This window comes from Apaloderma vittatum, unplaced genomic scaffold (genome assembly GCF_000703405.1).
Source record: "Apaloderma vittatum isolate BGI_N311 unplaced genomic scaffold, ASM70340v1 scaffold9445, whole genome shotgun sequence".
In the NCBI taxonomy this organism is placed as follows: domain Eukaryota; kingdom Metazoa; phylum Chordata; class Aves; order Trogoniformes; family Trogonidae; genus Apaloderma; species Apaloderma vittatum.
The window spans coordinates 1-25,390 of NW_009717657.1; positions in this window are offsets into that span (position 1 = coordinate 1).

Genomic DNA, 25,390 nt, shown 5'->3' on the forward strand with positions numbered 1-25,390 from the left:
AGTTTTGGGCCCCTCACTACAAAAGGGACGTCGAGGTGCTGGAGAGGGTATAGAGGCTGGCAACCAAGCTGGTAAAGGGCTTAGAACACAAGTCTTATGAGGAAAGGCTGAGGGATCTGGTGCTGTTTAGCCTAGAGAAGAGGAGATTGAGGGGAGACCTCATCGCTCTCTACAACTACCTGAAGGGAGGTTGTAGAGAGGCAGAGGCTGGGGTGTTTTCCCCAGTGGAGAGTGATAGGATGAGGGGAAATGGGTTTAAATTGTGCCAGAGGAGGTTCAGGTTAGATATTAGGAAGAATTTCTTTACTGAAAGGGTTGTCAGCCATTGGAACAGACTGCCCAGGAAGGTGGTTGAGTCACTGTCCTTGCAAGTGTTTGAGATGATTAGATGTTGCATTGGGGGACATAGTTTAGTAGGTTGAAAGGGCTGGGACAACAGCTGGACTCGATCTTCAAGGTCTCTTCCAGCTGAAACTATTCTATGATTCTATGACTCCCCACACACTGATTTTGCACATTGGTCCTGTGAAAGGACCAAAGGTTGGCTGCGCCAACCACCAAACTTTAATAGTTCTTCCCCTCGAAAACTGTCAACTGATCAAACAAGTCAGAGAGAACAGATATTTTTGGGCATTAAACTGGAGTCAGCAGAGCACATAGACAAGTAGAAGAAACTAGTGTCCAGTTCTCTCCTTTCTTTGAATATAATATGTGTGCTATCAGGTTTCTGAGTTAACAATTTAATTACTGCTTGTAAAATGCCTTATTTATAGTAGTAATAATAATCCTAGTCATCATCCCTGACCAGTTAATTGCAAATATCAGTTTTACAATTTTCACCCGAAGAGTTTCAGGGAAACTGAAAACAGAGAGTGTACAGGCAGCAAAACCCCAGTACTTTACCTCTTCTTTCTTCTTTTTCCTCGAACAGTCATCCTGCAGAGCATCTCACCCTAACAGCCTGATGTAAGGAGAGCCAGCATCTTGTGTACCATTTTAATTGCCTGGAAAGTATTTTCTGATTCTCAAGTCTTTGAGTTCCAGCTTTTCCAAACAAAATAGTCTCAGCAGGGTCCCATTGGTTATTTCTGCATTGTTTTATTTGAAAGACTCATTCACTTGACAATGAATTATATAAAATGTGTAAGTAATTAGCTGTAGAACTCTCATCAAATGCTAAGTAAATTCCTTGTGATCAAATTCATATTAGGTAAATAAATACTAAATAATTGATAAACAAATACTACTGTGAGAGTTTGTTATATGAAGAAAACTTAACGAAAGTACTGTGTCCTCAAGAGCTTATCCAAAAAATAGAAAAGCAGCAAGAGGCAGAAAGGGAACAATAAAAGCAGGATTAGCATGCTCTCAAAAGGAAACAGAAATTAAAACAAGAAAGTACCAAGGATTAGCTAGTCAGAGGATGGCACAGGAGGAGAAAGTTGAACATTCAGAGACTTCTGGGCCTGGAGGTTACCTGATCATTCCTCAACACTATTTAAATGCACTGAGAAACAGTGGGTTATGTTTTCAGCTAGTGCAAAAAATATGGCTCCACTAAGCTTGCCTTCTTCAACAGGGTAGTACTGATTTACCCTGGATGAGAACCTGTCCTACTTATTAAAGCTTGGTACTAGCATGCTGTTTGCTGGCTTCGCAAACAGACGTTAGAGAGCATTGCTTGCCCTTTGAATTCAGAATTTGAAATAAATTCATCTGAATCTCTTTGGATTTTAATTTTCTTTATTCTCCCCACAAGAAGTCTGGAGGGGGACCTTTTGCAGAATGGTAAGAAATCATTTGACTCTTCTATAATTTGATAAGAAGAAAATCAAATATGAAACTTAGAGGAGCAAATTTTCATAGCTAGAATCAAAATCCACGGGACCATGACACAGCCTTGAATTATTCCTTTGGAGATTAATAAATCTTCGGTTAATTTGAGCAAAGTTCCCCTCTAGGGGATAATACTTCCAATGGAATTGATGAAACAAGTGGAAAAAGTCTTTTCCAATCAGAGTCATGTAATTCCTGATTTAGGAGGAATGAAGACACAACTGAGAGCTCAAGAGAAGAGATCCACTTGAGGTTTCTCAAGAACTAGAAGCTGGAATAATCTTTTTAGTCTTCAAAAGGCAAGCATTTAATTGGACAATCCATGTCCTGTTTTTTAGAAACAGGGCATGCAATGCTAACTATAAGCCATATTTATTGAAGACAGCTCAGGATGGAATCTAAATTTCTTTGTGCTTTACTTCTGTTGTCATTTGGAAGAAAAATAAGTACAGCCTTCCTGAAGCAAAACTGCCTGTCCAAAAGCTGTCTTCTAATTTCAATGTGGCAAAAAATGAATATGCATACATGCAAACAGCTGAGGAGCAGAAGGTAATAAAAAGGCCTTTCAGTGAAGTATTTCTCCTCTTATTGCACAAAGGTTTTACATTGTCCATGCAAAAATAAAGGGCCATACTTTCAATATAAGGTTATTTACTCTTTGGAGAGTGCTCTTCAGAAGACTACAACTCCATCTCTGAAGCAAGGTCCCTAGCTCTGAGTCAAATAAAATAGTGCCAGATTTGTTGCTGCAATGATTAATCAGTCCTGCAACAACTAGCACAAGACAAAGTAGCTCAGTATCCTGAACGGTAGTCTCCCAAACCCTCTACTTCTGGGCATTAGGGAGGAGAAGCTCTGTAAATTTCAGCAGAGAAAAATAATGTTCTTCTAAGATGCACAGGTGAAGAACCTGTTTTGTGTTAGGGCCAGATGAAGTCAAGAGCTGGAATGGACTGTGCCCTTTGGTACATCTGTGATCTTCACCAGGTTAATCAACATGAAAACATGCCCAAAATCTTGGTATTTGGCAACATGCTGATTTTGTTTGTCTAATAAATTAATCAGTGCATATACAAGGCTTTTCCTAATTATTTCCAAGATTTAAAAATAAAATTCAAATTCCTTGAATTATGTCTTCAAAACAAATAGACAAACTACATTTTTGGCAATCTTCTTTCAAAGCACAACCATAGGCTGTCAGCATGCTATACTTTTCCTCTTATTGGAATATGGAAAGCTACAAAGCACTTTCAAACAATATTGCATTTAAAACCAAAATCACAGAGGAAAAAGGACATACTCAGTGTTAATATAGTCAAAGTATTCTTGACATCACTTCATTTTTCCCAGTCAGTGTGCACACTGTCTGCATATCAATAGTCTTACACAGTAAATTGTGTTTGCACTGAATGAGTCTCTAGGACAGTTCTCAAGAGTTGTTGGAATGATCAGTCAGGAACCTCTCACTGCTAGGTCGGTAATCAAACATCAGCCTTACTACAATAATGACTAGTCTTTTCTACCTACTGTTTTAATGTCCTATGCTCCCCATCTCCTATCCCATTGCCCTGCAATGGGATAGCACATGCTAAATCCAGTTCTTCAGAGATGTTTTCCCTCATCTCCCATCTAAAATCTCTCTTTTGCATCTTCATGTCAGCCTCATCCCTTCCTCTTTGTGAAACCAGGATCTTTGCCTCCATTTGGAGAATCCCTGAGCAGGCTTCAGGAGCCCTGACCTGCTCCTGCCCCAGTTAAACGGAGAGCTCATCCATGCCGTGCTTGAATCTGTCACACCATGCTACCATGGCCAAGTTCTGTTGGCTATCAGGCACCACCATCTGATGTCTGGCTGTAGGATGTCCTCTGTCAGTCCCTTTGCAGAGTTTTCCCTGTAAGACTTCACAAAGTAATTATTCTGGAATGATAGGTTTGCAGTGTCAAACTTAACATTAAATCCCATGTCTACGACAACTTACCATAAAGGGAACTTCTGATCATGACTGTTAAGTGTATTTATAAATTCAATTTTAAATCCCTTCAACATTTCTTCTGGGATGATTTCTTTAAATAAAGATTAAATTGCTAGAAAGTTTGCTTCTGAAGACTTGACCTTGAAGTGAAATTCAGACCCTTACATGTCTAGACTGCACAGTGGAAACACATCCTTCTGCTGCAACTTGCTAACTCTGGCATTTCTCAGAGGACTGCCGCTGAAGATAAAGGAATCTGGTGACGAGGAGCAGCCAGACAAATGTGTACGCATAGGATATTTTCTGATTAGGGGATTTCAGATTATTTCTATATTCCTTTGATGAAAATCTGGAGAAGTCAAGCTTCCAAAGCAGCCTGAGCTTTCCAGGTCTCTGGGCCTTTTAAGAGATAAGGGCACTCAAGACTTGGTTAGGAAATGGCCATTTAAAATAACAACAAGCTGTACCAAGCACAAACTTACCTGCTTCAGAACTCTCACTTATGTAAAAGGGAAGAAAGAACAGGAGCTGTTTTCTCAATGTCAACGCTGCTAAATCACATCTCATAAAAGAAATCCACTTGACTACATAACAGCTGTAGAAATTTACTTTGCAGGCACGCGCTAAGACACGCTGGAAGCCGTGTTCACCGTTCCCTCCCCAGTCACATGGAAGCTGGCTGCTCCTGCAGTCGCACACGTGAGGCACGAGCACTTGGCTGCAGCCTGTGGAAATCTCACCCCGTTACACGTGAGGCTGGCTCTTCCCTGACACCAGATTTCCCCCTGGCTTTTCCTTGCTCCTGCAAATGTCGGTCCTACTGTTATTCACTTCTTAAAATGTTTTTATTTATTTATCACTGCTATATTGAACTACATAACCAATGCAAAACTCATCTCAGCCCTAATATGAAGGCATTTTTTTTTTAAAGAAAATTCTCAGAGGAGCCAGGGTGTCCGGAACAGCTGCTTTAGTGCCACGAAGCCTTGCAGCATAAATCCTCGCAGGCTGATTCATTAATTAATAATCTGTAAGCATTTAATTGGTACCACTGGATATTCAGAACACAGGAAAGTCAGAGGAAGGAGGCAGCAGGGGAAGAGCTGTTCCAGGAATGCTTTTCCTGTGACTGTTCTATAACTTGTAGCCTGGCACAACAGAGCTCTCCCTTCCATAAGGGATACAGAGTGCTCCCCAGGGATACAGATGTCTCATGCTTACTTCAGTAAATGTTGCTGGAGTTCTTGGGGCTATGGACCAAGGAGAAACATAATCAAATCTACCCTTGGGCTACTTCCAGAGGCCACAAGGGCCAATACAACGACAACATCGAGGTCCGGGTTCGATTCCCGCTCGGTCCCCATGTGTTGCCTGGTCTAGTCGAGAGGTGGCGTCCCTGCCCAAAACAGGGAGGTTGAACTAGATGATCTCTAAGGTCCCTTCCAGCCTAGGCCATTCTATGATTCTATGATTCTATGACTTTGGACTCAATCCTGCCTTAGCCCACACTCAGGATGGGTGAGGAAAGGTCTGCATAAGGGCTAGATGGTCTGCTGCAGGTTTTGGCTGCAGAAAAAAATCTGTACTAGCTAAGGTCTGTGACAGTACTCTTAAGTCTTTTCATTACCTACAGGGAAGAACCAGTCTTGTCAAAGCCTCATTGGAGAAGGGTGAGCCCCACTGGACACAAGGACATCTCTTCCCACCCTTCTTCTTGCTAAATATGTGTATGGTCTAAAGGAGTCACGTACTTTCCCACCTGTAAACAAAGAAATGACCAGCACAAATTAGAGCTGCCGTGAGCAGGTTTTGAAAGCCCTTAGGTAAACTCACATGTTTGAGTAAATGTATAAAATGTTCATTGTTTCAAAATCCCTCATTAAAGTATTGCTTTGTTTTCCCTAAAAAATATGCCCCTGCACTGAGGCAAACTACCAAAGGACAGACTGTAGGACTGTGAACACAGCTGGACCTCCCCAGCAGGGCTGGTGGGTACCTCTGGTACTGGAGATGAGGACCAGCTCTCAGAGCCCCAGACTTGCAGGTAGTGGCTGAGCTGCCACCAGAACAGCCTGGCAGCTGCCGTGATGCCCTCTGCAAGACCAGTCAGACCTCTGCCACTGGAATTGAAAGCTGGAAGCAGGGGAAGGGAAGATGCCTGCTGCCTGAGGCCTCTTCTCCACGCCTTGCCTCAGAAGAAGTCCCACCACACAGGGTAGGGATGGGGCTCCTTCCCACCTCCCACAACTCCAGGAAGACCAGGAAGTTTGCTGGATCCAAGGCCTCTTACACAACACACTAGTTTCAGAGATGAGATGTGTTTCAATTAAAGTGCATTGCCAGAAGGTTTCCAACTAGCCCTAATTATGGTGGGACCTCTCAACACTCATCAGCCCTCAGATTAGTGAAGTGTTTTGCTAATCTGTCTCACAGCCCCTCCTTCAAACATTGCTAAAGCTGATCCCCTCTTCATCCACTGAATCCTTAGATTGGAAATCTCTGCATTTTCCTTCTTTCCTTGTAGCCACTATGAAACCAAATCTAGCCTATGCGCTCACATTACTCAGCTTTTTCCTCTTACTGTAATGCCTCAAGCTGTGTAACAGTGCTAAGCTGCTGTGACCACTGACTCCTATGATTAATGTAAGTGCTTCTGTCCACAATTAGTATTTATCAATAAATTCAATATAATAAGTTGTATATAAGATAAACTACAGCAAAATCAGGAAAGATTAAGAAATATGGCAACCTTTGCGCACAGATTACCACCCTCTGGAAATTATGCCTTTGGCAGTTATTATACATACTTACAAGGGCTTGTCACCAAGCACCCAGAACATACCCTACCTGGTTTAGCTTAAGAGCAAATATTATTTACCTCAGCAGCAGTTACTGTTCATTAAATTGTTCTTGCTATTTGTACCTGATTGGCATAACTCAGCAGGTACAAGGTAATGCCTATGAAATGAATTTTGTAAATTCCTTAACCACTTCTGGAGATTGTTCTAAGGAATGTCTTTACATCTCTACATTAACTCTATATTTGCCAGATACTTTCTGCCAACCAAATGAATCAGACTTCCTAACCCAAATTGTACATACAACCTCTAAATAAACATATAGAATGATATAGACTGATGCCTTACCCACTTAAGGCAGCGATTAGCTTAAAGTTAGCTGAAAAGAGAGCCTGAGCAAACCTGCCTTCTAACTTAACCTTGGGTATGATCAATTCTCTTTAGAAGAGCACATCTCCCTCCCTGAGTGAGCCTCTGAGCCCAAACGTATGTGGACAAATGCCCTGATTTGGGAGGTCAGGAATTTTGTACTCACCTCATATTTGAGGCAGAGAAAGGCCAACACACTATGTAAGACTCTAAAAGGCCCAGCTGAAAAAAAGCCATGAACAGAGGAGGAGGTTTGGGCATGGCTCCCTAATTTTGCAGAAAAACTTACCTGTGAGTGCATGCATTTCATGTGCTGGCCTTGAGCAAACTCACAGTGTCAGCAGTCCCAGTGCTCAAAGCTGGCTCTGATGCTCCCCCTTCCTGTGCAGAGCAGCCCCCCATGTCTGCTGCTCTACTCAGCGGCATGCAGGGAGTGGGGCTTCGGTTCCCACCTCAGGGTGCAGGTGATGTGAGGTGAAAGAGAGACAATTTCACGTCAGCTAGAAGCTGAACTACTCTGCAGATGGGAGCGCAGAGCCCTTAGGTGAGAAGGTGATCAGGCAGTTGAGAGTTAGAATCAATAGGTCAGAGAGCATGGGGAGACTTATGTTGTAGTCCCTGATCCCAGAAATCATTACATATTTCACATTAGACACTTATTAGATTAACATGCCCCTCCCCCCCCCAAACAAAACCTAAAAACCAAATCCCAGAACTCACTCTGGTTTTACCTTAAACTGCTCTTAGAAAATCTGTGCAACCACTTTCTGTCAGAAGACAATTATAAGCCATAAGACCACCACTTAAATGTATTTAATGGCACTATAAATATCTTTCAAGCAAGAGAACACCTGGTAGGTAGTCAGTAAAGAGGAAAAGTAAAAGCATGTTTTAAGGGTATTGGAGACTTTATATATATATACACTCTGCTTTTTCACATAATGCTGTTCCCCATGTTCTTTCTAATGGCATTTTAGAACAATTTACCTGGGTTTTATCTCTGTTCACCTCTTTGTTGCACACTTCACGTGCCACCACATCTCAACACCTGCTTGACAGTGTGGTGATAGGCTGCAGGTGTCAGAGCTTCAGCCTTCAGACACTTGCTCAACTCCTAAATGCAAGGGATAGGTTAATTTAAAAACAGCAAAAGAACACATAAAAAAAATACAGCGAACAAAAAATCTGTATAAGTTGTGACTGAATAAATTTTTTCAGGAATTTCTCTTCCTTGTCTTGCTAATGATGTTTGGGACACTGATAGGTCATTTCCAATAATAGCAACTGCAGTGACTGTCGCACATGACCGGGTCATACATGCATAACCTCCTCAGTCTTCCTAATTCCCCTTGTTTATCCTTTCGCCCAGCCTGTTTGTTTGGTTTTTTTTTTCACTGACCCGAAAAGCAAGCTCTGCATGCTTTCATTCATCTAAGGACTTACGTCAATCCTTTATCTGTGCTCAGACTCAGCGCTGCTGTGGGGATACAGCTCTGTATACCCAGCCCTGCTCCTGGGTTCACAAACTACCCCAATCCATTAAGGTTTCATTCAGCTGAAAGTCTTTTAAAATAACCAGCTCCCAAATACTGAGGTTGAGTTCTATTTTCTAGAGATGCAAAGCTGAAAAATTGCCAGAAACTTTAATTTACCAGGAGGTATCTGTATTCTGGTGTCTTCAATGGGAAGGTTTCACAACTAAATTCTATCTACATTTTGAAGTATCAGCTCAATAAGTGCATCCTTTAACCTTGCTGGTCGATGCCACTGACTTTGAAAATTTACTTCTTAGCAGACCTAGGAGTTTATAGACAGCCCTCCTGAAGCCAGACCCCAACTTTTCCACTGTTGGTCTTATGCACCAATCTGCCACAAACACAGTATTTCTGAGTCATCTGCTTTCTTCACTTCTGAGTCTGTATCCCAGTAATTCTCTTCTGACAGTAGAAAGTTGATACTCATGTTATATTTAAGAGAAACAGCTAAAGAATATTTTTAAAGTGCAAATACATGGTAGACTTAACTGATTGATAACATGTTTTATTGCACTTAAGAAGAACCAAGTTCCCACTTACCATAAGTTTTATTAGCCAGGTCTATCAATAGAAGTGGTGAGTTCCACACTGCTGACTTTCCTGGGCTACACACTTCATGAAAAAAGGAATGACTCTGACCTCCGGCTAGTATTTGCACTGCTTCTGTACTTGTAATTGAGCCAAAGTCTTGTATAATGTTATCTGTCTAACATAGTTTCTTATTTCCTAAAAGCTTTGCTACTGGGCCCAGCATTTGTTATGGTGATGTTCAAGAAGACCCTGGAGCAAAGCCCACCTGTCAACAGCTATTGCCGTTCTTTGAACGTCTATTGTGAGGAATTGTGCTGTTGTCTTTTGAGCATCTCTTAACACAATGTTTTAAATTTTTCAGCTAACATTATTAATTACTTTTCTAAGACCTGATTCACCGATATTGCGCATCTGGTGCTGTCATTCATGGCCCAAAATAGTGTAAAGATTATGAAATATTACTGTTCTGCTTGGTACTAAGCCAAGAGATTCATTCTATTATTCATCCTGTTAAAATGTAGTCCTCTCTATTAACAAAAGCAAAATTACTTCACCTAATGTAATATTCCCTCTCCTTAAAATTTGTCTGCTGACTTCTGCTGGTTCATACTTGATAGATGGAAAATACCTGCTTTGGTCCATGAGTTGAAATGTGAGCTGATGGTTTGGTGATGGAAGAACGGGAATCATTTTCAACGCCAAAGTATAGAAAGAGTATTTCTGAACATCACTTCTGAAACTCAAAACAAGGGCATGCTTACACTGCCATCACTAACCTTGCTTCTCAAAGAAGAAAGAAATGAGGCTCAAAACCACCTCATTTGCCCATATCCCAACAGCCACATAGAATCGTAGAATTGTCAGGGTTGGAAGGGACCTTAAAGATCATCTAGTTCCAACCCCCCCGCCCTGGGCAGGGACATTCCCCACTAGATCGGGCTGCTCAGAGCCCCATCCAGCCTGGCCTTAAAAACTTGCAGGGATGGGGCTTCTGCCACCTCTCTGGGCAACCTGTGCCAGAGTCTCCCCACCCTCATGGTGAAGAACTTCCTCCTAAAGTCCAATCTGAACTGATCCATCTCTAGCTTTAATCCATTCCCCTAGTCCTCTCACTACCCGACATCCTAAAAAGTCCCTCATCAGCTTTCTTGTAGCCCCCTTGAGATACAGGAAGGCCACAATAAGGTCTCCTCAGAGCCTGCTATTCTCCAGACTGAACAACTCCAGCTCTCTCAGTCTATCTTCATAGGAGAGGTGCTCCAGCCCTCTGACCATCCTCATGGCCCTTCTCTGGACACGCTCCAGCATGAACTAGTTTAAATGGCTGGCAAGTAGCATAACCCTTGATGACAAACTCCTCTGATGAACTAAGCAGCATTGTTGAAGGCTAACGAGACCAGTGGTATGAAAACTTAATTTTTCCACAAAGCAATTTTTGCTTTTATTTCAGTGCTGTCTTGCTTTTAATGGTCCATTTAAATTGTGCTGAGTAATTATGATGTTCCTTTAATCCAGGCCCAGATGTTCCCTTGCCTGGGTCTTGTGACACCTGCTCACATAACGCAACCTCTTCATCCTGAGCCGGGTTCACTTCTTACCCTAATACTCAGCAGTTACTGTCAGCACTGTTATTCCCTGACACCACCTTTGAGACTGCTTAGCAGGTCTGGATGACTATGTAGCAGATGTCACCCCTTAATAAAGGAGCGACATTCATGGAAAGACTTCCCTATACTAGGAGAAAAGATGGCCAAATGTGTATGCAAATAGTATGGAAGTACTTTTCTTCTTTTCATAAATAACAGACAGATGATTACGGTGACCTGAGAAACTGAATTCAATAAACAAACATTTTCATCAACATTCTTTGCTCTGATTCTTCTGTGTTACTATCCTCCTTGGGAGCCTGCCTTCTTAACAGAGAGCTGTGCTGGTATAAGCACTTTACATAAGCACTTTACAGAAGCATCCACTTCCAGCCTGCTATCTGAGCTACTGTAAAGCAGCTTTCATGAAAGACTTAATTGTAAGGAAAAATCTGAACAGCTTCTTCTCTCTACCGTTAAAAAAGAAGAGTTTTTAATGACAGAAAGCAGACAGGTATGCCTAAGGGGATACTATCCATCAGTTGCACTCTGTGCAGGCAGCCTTAGGAATATAGGAAAACAGTCGCCATGAAAAACATGGGTAGGAAGGCCCCTGTTGTCTAGGTTTGCATGAAACATTACAGCCATTTTTGCACAAAGGTTTCTGTCTGTATTTCAGTGTTAGCTTATTCTCAGTGGTCTATTTTCTTCTAGACAAGTACTGAATAATCCACTGCTTCTCTAGTGTCATATCCAATCATCTCTGGTATTTGATATTATTATATTACTTACCATAACTGCTTATCATAGTATCATAGAACGGCCTAGGCTGGAAGAGACCTTAGAGATCATGTTAATCCAGCCTCCCTGTTGCCAGGGATGCCACCTGTCGACTAGATCAGGCAACACATGGGGACCGATCAGTGTCCCTCTGTTAATGACTACAGTTATGCATTGATAAAAAGCCTTTAATGTACTTACACAGTCTGCTAGGTACAGGGCAATATTAGGCAGGATTCAAAGTCCAATTGATTCTAATTCTACATATTAGTAATTTCTGTAGCATCTATGCTCCAAGGATCATGCTGAGCCTCCCTATATATGTGCTCATGAAAGGTACATTAATGCAGCAAACAGAATAGCAAAGAGTGTCCTACTGTTCACATAGTACTCCTTGCCTAAGGAGGGCATGCTCTCTGAAGAACACCATAACTGTCCTAATCATCATTTCTCTCACCACACTGGCAGCCCCCAGATATTTATGAAAGAGCAGTTAGATCTGAGGAGAGAGTTCTCCCGATAATGAGAGAAAAATATGTGGTCCACCTAATTTCAAGCAAGAAGAGATGTATCCAAAAATAGCTGCTTTACCAAAACGTGAATTAGATGTTGAAAACTTTGAGAACTCCCTGATCTCTAGGCACAGAACTGACTGTCAGTTCCCAACTGCTTTGACTTTAACTGCTAGCAGTGCTCATTAAGACTGCAGATAACCTTCCTAAAAGCACGTGTACAATATAATCTTCTATGACAGCATTAAACTTTACACCTTATGACCTTTTCACTAGTCTTGGCTACTTCTGGTTTTACCAAGTTACAGTGGGGGCACCTTTATTTTACTTACAGCTAGGCATGTCAGATAGACTGATGAATGAATGGCAGTGTGTTTACACAAGCTGTGTCCAGATGCAGTCTACATACAACTTATCATGAGCATAAAAGTAAATAATAAAACTCAGAGGGCCAAAGTCTATATATGAGGTGTGAGATGAACCCAGGCTGGGTTCACGTGCTCTCCCTAGCAATGTCCCATCTCTATGCTGGAAAAAGACATAATTATGACCTCTCCTCTTACATCTCAGAGTGCCTATGCAGGGCAGAAGGGAGCCAGGGCATACCCCATTAACCTTCTTTAATAGTGAAAATACAAGTGTATTGCAAATACAGCTGTGAAATGCCTGGGTCTTTTCACGGGAGCTACCACATCTCTCCAGCTTCTCATGAGGTCATCTGGAGCCAGAAAAGCTCTACAGCTTTCAGTGTTCAGGCCTTGCATTAAGGGCGATCATCTTCAATATTTGTGCCAGTGTCCTGAAACACAGGCGCATATCTCATCAGAGGGGAAGAGTTCTAAGTCCAAATGTTGGTTTTCTTGTGGATGCACTACGTTATTGTATGGAAAATGTCAGCTGTGGCAAATGACAGGATTTTCACATACTTCCTAAGGTGGGAGAAAGGTGAGATATGACTGTCCAGATGTAGAACAATGATATATTTTATGATGGTTAGGCTTCTGGTTGTATGATTAAGGAAGGCTGAGGTATGATACTCTCCAGTTTTTCCATCAACAGCTACAAGGCTGGGAATCCTGCCTAACAGGAGTAGCTCCTACCTCATTGTTAAAGCCCAATACAGGCATGTGTATCATATTACATCTTCCTCTCTTTATTTCATAGAACAATACTGATGTAACCAGCAAATCTGTGATAATGCAAATAACAGAAACTCTTTAAAACTATGCTGTGGAGCAGTGCTCTCAGTGAGTATGTAAAACAAAGCTGTCCAGTAAAGTGTAACACTGCAGCACTTCTCTAGCCGTACATTTAAAAGCTACTTCATCAGCACACCTTATGAGGAGAAATCCAGTCTCTGGGCTGCTTCTGATTCTCATTTTGAGGTTATTATACCAAGTCCAATTCCCAGAAATGAGGTACTGTTTCTCTGTGGGAGGCCTCACAAGTAATTGTTTTTCAAATATATGAAACTGTTCTCTTGAAAGTCAAACATACTTGTAGAGTTGCTTTTGTATTTAAGATGATCCCAGTCAAAAGACCAAAAACATCTCAAACCAAATGCAAAGACGTCCCGTTTTCTTGGTCCCTCCTCTTCTACTAGCACAGAAGTGGTACTATTTCTTTAGAGGAAGTATACAACTGCTCTTAAAGCTCCAGCTTTTCATGACTCTCTCTGCTGCATGAAGCATTTTTGATGCAGAAATTGAAAATTGTCCCGGAGGTCCCATTTTAACATTTGAGGGACACTGTGGTCTGGCAAATTGGGCAAATCTACCTGAATCTTTTAAAACACATTTTTTAAACCTGTGCTGGCAAATCAGTCAGCTCAGGACAGCTAAAGCCCACGGCTCAGGGACTCAGCTCCTTCTCTAGGCTCCTGTTGCCTCCAGAGTCTAACACTCCATCCAGAGGACGATTCAGAGCAGGACCCTCAGCGTCTCTGACTCAACCACTGACAATCAAGAGACAGAGGAGATTGTCATCCCCTGGCTATGCTAGGACTCTACAAACACTCTGCTGGGAATTCACAGAATCATAGAATCATTCAGGTTGGAAAAGACCCTTAGGATCATTGAGTGCAACCATTAACCCTACTATACAAAGCCCCCACCTAAACACAACATATCCCCCAACAAAATATCTAAACAACTTTTAAACACACCCAGGAATGGTGACTCAACCACCTCTCTAGGCTGCCTATTCCAACGTCTACTCTTTCTGTAAAAAAAATTTTCCTAATGTCCAGTCTAAACCTACCCTGTTGCAGTTCGAAGCCATTCCCTCTTATTCTGTCACTAATTACCTGTGAGAAGAGACCAGCACCAGCCTCTCTACAATGTCCTTTCAGGTAGTTGTAGAGAGTGATGACGTCTCCCCTTAGCCTCCCCTTCTTCAAACTAAACAGGCCTAGCTCCTTCAGTCATTCTTCATAAGATTTATTCTCCAGGCCCTCCTCTGCACTCGCTCCAGCACCAACTTGTTTTTGTTGGTCCACCATTTGCTGAATCTCATTCAATACTAACTTCCAAAATCCTCTCATTTTCTGAATATGCTTTGCTAATCCTTTTGGAAAGATCTGAAAGAGCTTCTCACCTTACAGCAACAATTCTAAAGTTGGCTTCTAGCAGAATTAATTTCTCTAAACACACTTTGATGTATTCCTTCTTTATAATTATTTTATGACTAAGGATATAAATGTATTTTAAAAAAAATATATTGCAGTGAAAGAACTCCTTGGCTCTCCATGGTGGCTGAGATGTGCGATGTTCAGTCCTGTACTCTCTGATTCACAGAAAGGGAGATATCATCCATTCATCTTTTTTAAGGACTTAACTAGTTAGATTCTGTTCACATGTTCTCTCACAGCAGTCTTGAGATACTTTTTCAAAATTATTGTACATTTACAGGGTAAATGTACTGCTGTCACAGAGTAAGTCAGTGATATCCAATAGCTGGTACATTATAGACATAGTGCTATCTGTTCATGCAACTTCAGTAAAAAAAAATCATTTAAAATAAATTTATTTTGTAATGAGAAAATAAATAAAACTGCTGGTCATTTCCAGGAAGAAAATTCCATTCAGTATAGTGATAAGAATCATTGGGGTTTTTTTATAAAGGATGTTCTCACACTGCCTTATCCCTTTTATGTCAGTGGTGAAAAGGAATCTACATCCATATCAGACTTGTGATTGAACGGATCTTCCAGAGCACTGCACCTTCACTGCCTGACAAGCAACTCATGTCAGAGGCCCACTGGCAGGATGGAGAAAGCAAAGTAGATGACACCAAGCTGGATGGAAGTGTTGACCTGCTTGAGGGTAGGGAGGCTCTCCAGAGGGATCTGGATAGGCTGGATTGCTGGGCCAAGGCCAACTCAATGAAATTCCATAAGGCCAAATGCCAGATCCTGCACTTCGGCCACAACAACCCCCAGCAGCGCTACAGGCTTGAGGAGGAGTGGCTGGAGAGCTGCCAGGCAGAGATAGACCTGGGGGTGTTGATGGCCAGCCAGCTGAACATGAGCCAGCAGTGTGCCCAGGTGGCCAAGAAGGCCAACGGCATCCTGGCCTGTATCAGGAATGGTGTTGTCAGCAGGAGCAGGGAGGTGATCATGCCCCTGTACTCGGCTTTGGTGAGGCCTCACCTTGAGTGCTGTGTGCAGTTTTGGGCCCCTCACTACAAGAGGGACATCAAGGTTCTGCAGAGGGTACAGAGGCAGGCTACCAAGCTAGTAAAGGGCTCAGAACACAAATCTTATGAGGAATGGCTCAAGGATCTGTGGCTGTTTAGCCTGAAGAAGAGGCGATTGAGAGGAGAACTTACTGCTCTCTACAACTACTTGAAAGGTGGTTGTAGAGAGGCGGCGGTTGGTCTGTTCTCCCTAGTGAAGAGCAATAGGATGAGGTGAAATGGCCTTAAGCTGCACCATGGCGGGTTCCATTTGGATATTAGGAAGAATTTCTTTACTGAAAGGGTTGTCAGCCATTGGAAGAGCCTGCCCCAAGGCTGGTGGTTGAGTCACCATCGCTGGAGGTGTTTAAGAGAAGGGTAGATGTTGCCCTGAAGGACATGGTTTAGTGGTGTTGGTAGGGCTAGGAAAAGGTTGGACTTGATGATCTTGAAGGTCTCCTCCAGCCAAAACTGTTCTATGATTCTATGCTTCTGTGAAAGCGATGCCAACACAGTGATGACACTCAAAGTATTACTCTGCTCCAGCTACACCAACTTAGATGCCTGCAGCCAAACTAAGAGTGTCTGAATTTCTCTCAAAGGGCATCAACCTCTGAGAAGAAGCCTTACAAATGGAATCCTGTGCTATATATATGCATATACATGTGCACATGTCTGTAAGTTTCTGTAGGCAGTGCCGTATGGGATGCTGTGCCTCTGGCTGACAGCTGGCAGGCAACGGCCATCAGAGCCTGGTTCTCCTCCCAGGAGAGAGAAAGCCACCAGCTTTCGGCACTGGGCTGACTTTCACCGAGGATTGCCCTTATAAGAGGTTAGGAAGCATAAGGGTAGTTGACCTCATCATAAGCAGGTCATTGAACTGCGTTATGATTGAGCAGGTATTACAGAAATATTTTTCTGTTAGTTGAAATTCGAGTCCCACAGGAACAACTGAAATCACATGGATTCACTTTTTATGTGTAATATTTGACTGCAATAGAGTACTGAAAAGAAAATCAATTCTGTTCCAGACTCACACGCTGTCTACACTTTCCTATTGCTATTACTGAGGCCCATTGTTTTAAAGAAACTTTCTTTCCTGAAACTCTCTGGGAGTTTAGAAAATCAAGCATAAAACAACAAATCAAAATGATCATTAGGTTCACCATTCAAGCTAAGTAAGAAAAGAAGCTTTTACATTCTTTCAAGTCAGATTTACAGAAATAAGGCAGTCCTCAGAGACATGAGTGACAGTTCTGCCTTTGAATTCCAAAACTAGATTTTGCAGATTTTAAATTTTTATGCAATTAACTATGCCCAGAGAAGGTTGTTTTTAGGGAATCCTGGCTAAATTATCAATAAGGAATTTACATCTCTAACATGTAGTATAGAGTAATTAAGCTAAAATACTTGCTTACTAACTGGGTTATAATAATAATATAACTGGGTTATAATGTGAGAGCATGTTTAGACTATTATTAGTATTTGTCTTTATGTCACTATTTTCCCTGAGAAATAATCAAAGCCTTCTGCAAATATCGGTAAGTGAATCCTTGTCATACTTCTGCAGTCACTACTCCCACTTCACTGCTGAAGACACTGTACTGTGCTCTGTACACCAGCACAGAGGGATAACAGAACCTTACAACAGCAGCAGAGAAATATGTGTTTTAGGTGTAGAGGTTGAATCTGAGTTTTTCCTCCCATTTAAAACGGGGATAAATAGAATGGAAATGTCACAGAGCTTAAAACTATGTCCAGTACTAGTCACTCAAAGGGCAATACTTTTCTTTTGGATCTTCAGAGCTGCCTTTTTCTTCTCCTTCCCGACTGGAAACAGATAGCAAAGCTCAGCTCTGGTGATAGGGTGGCAGTAGGAGCACACCAAGCACAGTCTGTCCTTTGGGCATCTCAAACAAGAAGAATGAAGAACAATTTATTGGCAAGAAGATTTTATCTGAAAAAGAAGGGCTGTTTTATACTGTGACAGAATAGAAATGTGTAACTGCATACATTCATTTTTGGGCAGGGAAGATGGCGAAGCAAAACGAGGAAAACTAAAGCAGGCACATGGTTATCAGTACGAAATCTTCTCATTTACTTCCCTCTGTGTAATTTACTCCTCTCAGAGCATAAGGGCACATTGAAAGAAACAAGGAAAAATGTGTTTATCAGAGTTTAATCACTGTCGTGGAAAATGAAAAAGCCATCTTTACCCTTTAGGCAGTTCTTAATTGTGAACACACACCAATAGTCTTATAAAGCCACTCGTTGCAACTTCTCAGAAATAACTAGTATGGATAATATTCACAGTGATCAAAGACCAGAGGAACTGAGATGCCACCATGAATCCCAGCTTCCTACCATGCGGCATCTCGAATGGTGCAATGGACTAAACCAGCCCCATCACCAGGCAGGCTACAGCTGCCTGTTCGTTGTGCAGCTCATGGGCAGTCGTGTCCTCTAAATCCTCCTCCCAGCTCACACCCTGCAGCTGGTGCTGTGGCCAAAAAATGCCAACCCCTTGCAAGGTAGCTGCCCACACCACTGCTACTGCCACTGGTTTCCATTCAGCTCCTTCCAGGCAAAGCTCAGTGGCTACTTAAATTTTAGATACTTTGAGTTTGGCTCCAATCTGCCGGGGGACCAAGAGAGTTTTACAGTGCCTCCTGAGCCCTTTAATGTGCCTGGAAATCTCTCCCCATTATCACACTTCTTCTGGCCGGTGTGCTACAGGTTAATGAAGGGCCTGATCTGCAATTTTTTCTCACTCATTCAAAGACATCAGGTTTTTCTCGTCATGGCAGGCAAGAGACACCAGCTGAAGCATATGAGAAGTTCAGGTACCAGAGTACTCAGAAATTTTTTAACTCTACTTATTGATAAGAGAGCTAGATCTTTTGTACAAATTGCAACATCCCTGCAGCTTCTGCTAGTGGGCTGTAGGATGGCCAGCATCCAGGAAAAGTCTGAACAATGATGGGGAAACAAGTATGTGATAAGGATAGTCTCTCTTTGTTGAATATTATATATCAGTTGGGATAACCAGTCACTGTATTTCCCTTTTCTGTCTCCAGTGCAATGAAAAGGACTCTCATGGCAGCAGAGAATAACATCCAGATAATTTGATTCCTCCATTTTTTATGCCTCAGAAAAGTTTTTAAAACCCTGATGCCTAAGGATAATAATGCTATTTTCTACCAGAAATGCATTGTTGCTGACAATGGCAAAGTACTGAGTATTCAACCCCTGCTTTTATCTGATTCCCCTCTGTAATCTCCCAGATAAGAGCAAGCAAAGCATTTTACTTGTAGACCCTTCATATCCCTCCTGGGAAATTAAATGATGCAAAAATCCACCATGGGATGCTGTGGAGTTTAAGGGAGAAATAATGAACACTTGTTAGTGATAAAGGAAGAAAACTTCGAGGAATGTGAGGACAGAACTGGAAGGAAATTCAGCAGGGACTGAATGACTCTGGAGAGTAAGATATTAGCAAGCACCAGTGAATAGATCATTATGCATCTGGCCTTAAGGGACTCCACCCAGAGGAGACAGCAGAGAAAATTTCTGCAAGAGAGGAGGGAGACAAAGTTTCTGATTCCTTTCTTTCAGACTCACAAGGAAGAAGGAACAATATACTCTAAGGATAGCTTCACACTGGAGGACAGTACTAGCCCATCTGGCCTGCAAGAATGCAGGGGAGGAGGGTCAGACTGCTCAACTGAACTTCATTTCAAGGAAAAAAATTCTTTGAAGAGCCACACAAATTTGGCATCCTTTCATTTTTATTGTTGCAAGTTATTTGCAGCGGAAATAAAGAACAATGAAAGACAGGATATAGAGAGTTTTTGAAGGAATTCATTATTATTTATAGCTAAGGAATGAACACCAACATGTTTTACATTTCCCTATTGCAGATGCCATTTGATGCCCTACATTAAGTGTCTATGTTGCCCACCACAGCGCTGCTGCAGACTTGTGCTGCTGGGAATTGCAGTGTGGTATTTTCCAAGAGTTTAGGTGGCTCACACAGATCTGGGCAGCAAGTGGTCCTGGCAGAGGAGAGCAATGTCAGCCCATCCTACAGTGCCCTGCACTGATCTACTAATGAGAATAGAGGAGTAGAAAAAACAGAGGGAGTGTGCATAAGAGAGGCTGAGGAGGGGTCTGGAAAAGAAAGATGTTGGGAGATGAGGGTCAAAATGAAGATACCGGCTGGGAAACATCACCTCCTCTGGTACCATAGTCCTTATTTTTTACATTGCTGGTTATTCTTAGTAGTAGCGGTGTTACTCTAAAGCGCAAACGCTTCAGAACCATTTCAGGTGGGTCTCAAACCATGAGTTATTAATGTTGAACAACACTCTGATGTACACAGTGCAAAGCAAGGTCCCATTACAAGTCTTCTGAGACAGGCCAAAAGGAGAAGTTTCTCCTTATGAGCTTGTCTATAATGAAATTAACATGAGAATTCAAAGAGTATGTCATTGAATAAAGCATAGGCATTAGTGAAATATGAGTATACTTTTCTAAAATTTTAGATGACAGCTTTATAACACAACCTGAACATATCTTGTTATTGACCTTATAAAAGCAATATGGATACAATGAGTACTGATTAACAATTTCCCAGGTACACCACATGGGTGAATGGTTCATTTCCCTGGTACCATTTGACATTGCTTCATAAGCCAGATTCATGACCAAGTTATAGGAAATCAGAGAAAGTCCCAATCAATAGTGTTTACACTTTTGTTTCCAAATAGCTAACTTCCCAGCACTGAGAAAAACGAAGAACAAGGTGACCGATAATGACGAAATACTTCCATTCAATTTGCAACCAGGCAGGAAGAATATTAAGCAAATTTAACTGGAGAAATATTTTTGGATCAGTAGGCGAAAAGGGTTCATACCAAGGAGCACCAAATGTTGTGGGTAAAATGTTAGCTGTTGATAAATTTTCAGTCACGGGTGAAAATTTCAGAAGCATGTCATTATTGTATTAGTACTAAAAAACAAGAAGTGAGGTAACTTGTTTAACTAAAGCAGATATCAGTTTCAGTTCGAGTTATTGCAAAGCTGGAGCAGGAGTTTATGACTGACAACAAGACTGGAGTGCGAAGGGAAAACAAGTTTTGCCAGACAAATCTGACCTCATGTTTCAGTAAGGTTTCACATTTGTTTGATAAATTCACAAGCCCTGCTGTACAAAATTCTGGTAAAATCAAGAAAAGTAGTGGTACAAACTTGTGCTGAAGAAACTACACCTATAGCCCTCCAACCCCACAGGCAACAGCATGCCTGTCAGAGAGGGAATGGTGCAGATGTGGTTTTAAAAGCCCTGTAGAACTGCGTTGCAATTTCAGCCAGGCACTAAGGAGCACAGTGGCAGTGACTACTGCTCTTTGTGGCATAGATCATAGAATCATAGAAACATCAAGGTTGGAAAGGGCCTTAAGATCATCAAGTCCAACCTACAGCCCTACACCAGCCTAACACCAAACCATCTCCTGAAGTGCCCCATCCAGCCGTCTATTAAACACAGCCAGGGATGGTGACTCCACCACCTCCCTCGGCAACCCCTTCCAATGCTCACCACCCTTTTGGTGAAGAAGTTTTTCCTAATATCCAATCTAAACTTCCCTTGGTGAAACTTGAACCCGTTCCCTCTTGTCCCGTTGCTATTCACTGGGGAGAAGATGCCAACACCTGTCTCACTGCAGCTGCCTTTCATCCCAGAGAGTGATAAGGTCTCCCCTCAGCCTCCTCTTCTCCAGTCTGAACAGCCCCAGCTCCCTAAGCCTCTCTTCATAAGACTTACCGTCCAGTCCCCTAATCCTTCTGGTTGCCCTTCTTTGTACCTTCTCCAACACCTCGATGTCTTTCCTGTACTGTGGAGCCCAGAGCTGCACACAGCACTCAAGGTGCGGCCGCACCAGTGCCCAGTACAGGGGCACAATCACTGCCCTGCTCCTGCTGGCCACACTGTTCCTGATACAGGCCAGGATGCCATTGGCCTTCTTGGCCACCTGGGCACACTGCTGGCTCATGTTCAGCCACTGGCCATCAACACCCCCAGGTCCCTCTCTGCCTGGCAGCTCTCCAGCCACTCCTCCCCAAGCCTGTAGCGTTGTGGCCAAGGTGCAGGACTCAGCATTTGGCCTTATTGAAACTCATGAGATTGGCCTTGGCCCAGCGATCTGGCCTGTCCAAATGTCTCTGAAGAGCCTCTCTACCTTCCAGGAGATCGACACTTCCTCCCAGTTTTGTGTCATCTGCAAACTTACTAAGGGTGCACTCCATCCCCTCATCCAGGTCATTGACAAAGATGTTAAACAGGAGTGGTCTCAGCACTGAGCCCTGGGGGACAACACTCATCACCGTCTGCCAGCTGGATTTAATTCCATTAACCATGACTCTTTGGACCCGGCCATCCAACCAGTCCCTGATCCAGGCAAGTATACGCCCACCCAGGCCATGGGCAGCCGGCTTTTCTAGGAGAATATCATGGGAAACGGTGTCAAATGCCTTGCTAAAGTCAAGGTAGACAACACCCACGGCCTTTCCCTCATCCAGTAAGCAGGTCACCCTGTCATAGAAGGAGATGCGATTAGTCAAACAGGACCTGCCCTTCATGAACCCGTGCTGACTGGGCCTGATCACCTGGCTGTCCTGCATGTGCCTCATAATACAGCTCAGGATGATCTGCTCCATCAGCTTTCCCGAGACCAAAGTTAAACTGACAGGCCTGTAATTCCCTGGATCACCCTTCCATCCCTTCTTATAGATGGGGAAATGTGACATGCTTTCACATAGTTGTAAACTGAGAGTATCATGGAGCATGTAAATAGGCTTTGCTGCCAAAGTTCAGAAGGATACAAGAAGTGCTGGCAACTGTAGAAAAATAAAATAAAAGAGAGGGGAAATATGTTGAAAATTCATAGAATCATAGAATGGCCTAGGCTGGAAGGGACCTTAGAGATCATTTTAATCCAGCTTCCCTGTCGCCAGGGACGCCACCTCTCGGCTAGATCAGGCAACACATGGGGATCGAACCAGGATCAAACTCGCGACCTTGACGTTGTTAGCATCACGCTCAACTGACTGAGCTAACTGGCCCCCTAAATTGCAAATTAACAGTTATTTGTGGGAATGGATTGGTTGATAAGTGAATTATGTAGAAATTTTACAAATTGAAAAATTATATCAGCTTCATAAATCCTCTCCATTTGACTAAAAATCTTGGCTAATATGCAAAAATCCCAGCGGCATATGCACAGCTGGGAAAGGAGCTTTTCAATACACAGGCAGTCCAGACCTCAGAGGGGAACAGCCCTATGTGGGACTGGGACAGGGACGCAGGAGGACACATGGGACCTTACTGTGCTCCCTGCAGACAGGAGTATGAAAAATCCAAGCCAAAAGAAATCTGCTGCTGCCAGTTGAATTTGAAAGAGACTTACCACAGATATGATCTGAAGTACTTCCACTTTAGCAGGAAAGAGACAGCAGATCTGACTGCAGACTTGGAGGAAATTTATAACATTTATGAAGCTGAGTTCATCACTAGATTCAGACATGCTGGTAATGCAATAATGGAAGCTTTCTATACAACTCAGTGAAGAATTTACTCAGATATTAAGATATACTATTTAAAAAATGACTAACGCCACTTTACCATTACAGTCAACTGTGCCAAGATGTGATTTCTCCAAGCATTGATTTGTGAAATATGTATGATACATTATATATATGAAATATATATAGCCACTGATTATGGGACCAAAAAGTAACCTTCAGTTTTGATTTACAATAAAACTATGCCACTGTAATTAATAAAGGCCTATTAAATATTAAGGAAGAGAGAAAAAACGGGGAAATAGCTCACCAGAAAAACCCTGCTTAGATTTCAATTAGCTGCCAAAAACCTTCTCTTTCTAACCTGTGGCCTCCAGCATTCTGTTTGGCATTGACATTTCTCACCATTATTTAAACTCTTACTCTTTGAAAGCCTGCAGCTATGATTGGAAGATCTCAATTCAATACAGCTATGTAGAGAATGTGATTCAAGAGGGCCACATACATGCGTACATTTTTATTTGTAATCACAAGCCCAGCAGGAGAAGAAAAAAAAGGGTGTTGTTTTCCAAAGAGAACTTTAGTGGAGAAGTGCGGAAAACTGACTGAAACCAGTAAAAACCAGTGTATCTGACCAGTATTGTCTTCTTGTTACCTCGGGTTCCCTCTTCCGCCTCTATTCTTCCAGCTGCTATTCCTATATTTAACACATGCCTGGACCACAGAGCACAGCGTAGCAGCGAATGCCTCCAGACAGAGCATACCCAAGGAGAGCATCCCCAAGCAGCACACTGAGCAGGTTGCGCTGCACTCCGCGGTCCCATGCTGGAGAGGTCATCCTTGTCAGCGATGGGTCACAATACCAGCAGAAAAATGATTTCTCATAGGACTCCCTGACATGAGACTGAAGCTGGCCAAAACGATGCTGCATGTCTTGGCAGTCCTCAGGACACAGGTCCTGTCCCTACATGACACTAGCAAAGAAGGCAAACTGTGTAATGGTCCTTTCAAAATTCATGATCTTTTGAAGTATTAAATCAGTGTGATAAGTTGCGTCTCTACTCACACAGATCCTCTGCTTCAGAGGAGAGAGCAATTTTTAAGAGATAATAGTCTCCATTCAGTGAGCTTCTGTGATATAACTGTTAACATGATGGGGAGATTGTGTGTAGCCACATATCATTGCTCATTTACTACCAACAGCGATGCAGGAAGCAAACCAAAGCCTTACTGACAGGTTTTTTTGTATCTGGATAATTTCACGTTTAACAGGTAGGAAGCACGCCCTCAGAAATAGGAATTTGGCTAGTCAGGGTGGTCACTGGAGAGCAAGATACAAAAAAAGGGAAACAACTCACATTTCATGAATTGTTGCAGTGCCAAAGAACATAGCAGAACTCTCCTGGTCCACATAAGCTCAGGCTTTGTCTGACAGGACAGATCTGCTGGGTCTCCACACCTGAGCAGTGAGCCACGCCATCCACACATTCCTCATACTGTCCCCCAGGTTTTCCCAATCTATCCACCTCTGCACAGTCCTTTATGAGTGTAGTTTTGTAACACAAACATTTAAGTGAAATACTGCGCACTGCTGGTAAAGGACCACACTATTTTTACTCAGAACTGTGCCATGGTGATGCATGGTCCAAGCAGGAAAGTAAGGTACACTTCAAAGAAAAGAAAACATGGGTAGTAAATTGCAGACATTTAAAAGCTCCTTAAAGAGTCATCTGGACTGATTATGTGAGCCTTTGTGCTTATCCAGTGCTGAGTGCACGCTGAAAAACTCATTTGAATAGCAAAAAAGTCTGAATCCGACAAATCCACATGACTAAGAAAAACATGTCCTGAGGAGGTTGGCCTGCTACAGCACAAGAAAGCCCATTGTGAAAGCACCGTGATGTGAGTGGGAGAAGCAAATTCCAGAATTACAGATGGTATGTGGCAGCATAGTGATCGCTCCCCAACAGGACTGCCTCAGCTTGGCATGGGCAGTTTGCCTGCAGGAGGCAGAAAGCAGAGAAGCAAGTTCTCCTGCAACACAGGAACTCTTCTGAACAGCCAACTCATCGCCTGCATGAAACTGTCCATTGCGGTTAGAGTTGTTTAGTTTCTTCAAAAAGTCTGCATACTCTTGGGCTTTGAAACTATGAGAACAATGAAAAAGGGCTTTCCAAATCAGCTGTTAAACAGTAATATATTTACTTTAGCTCA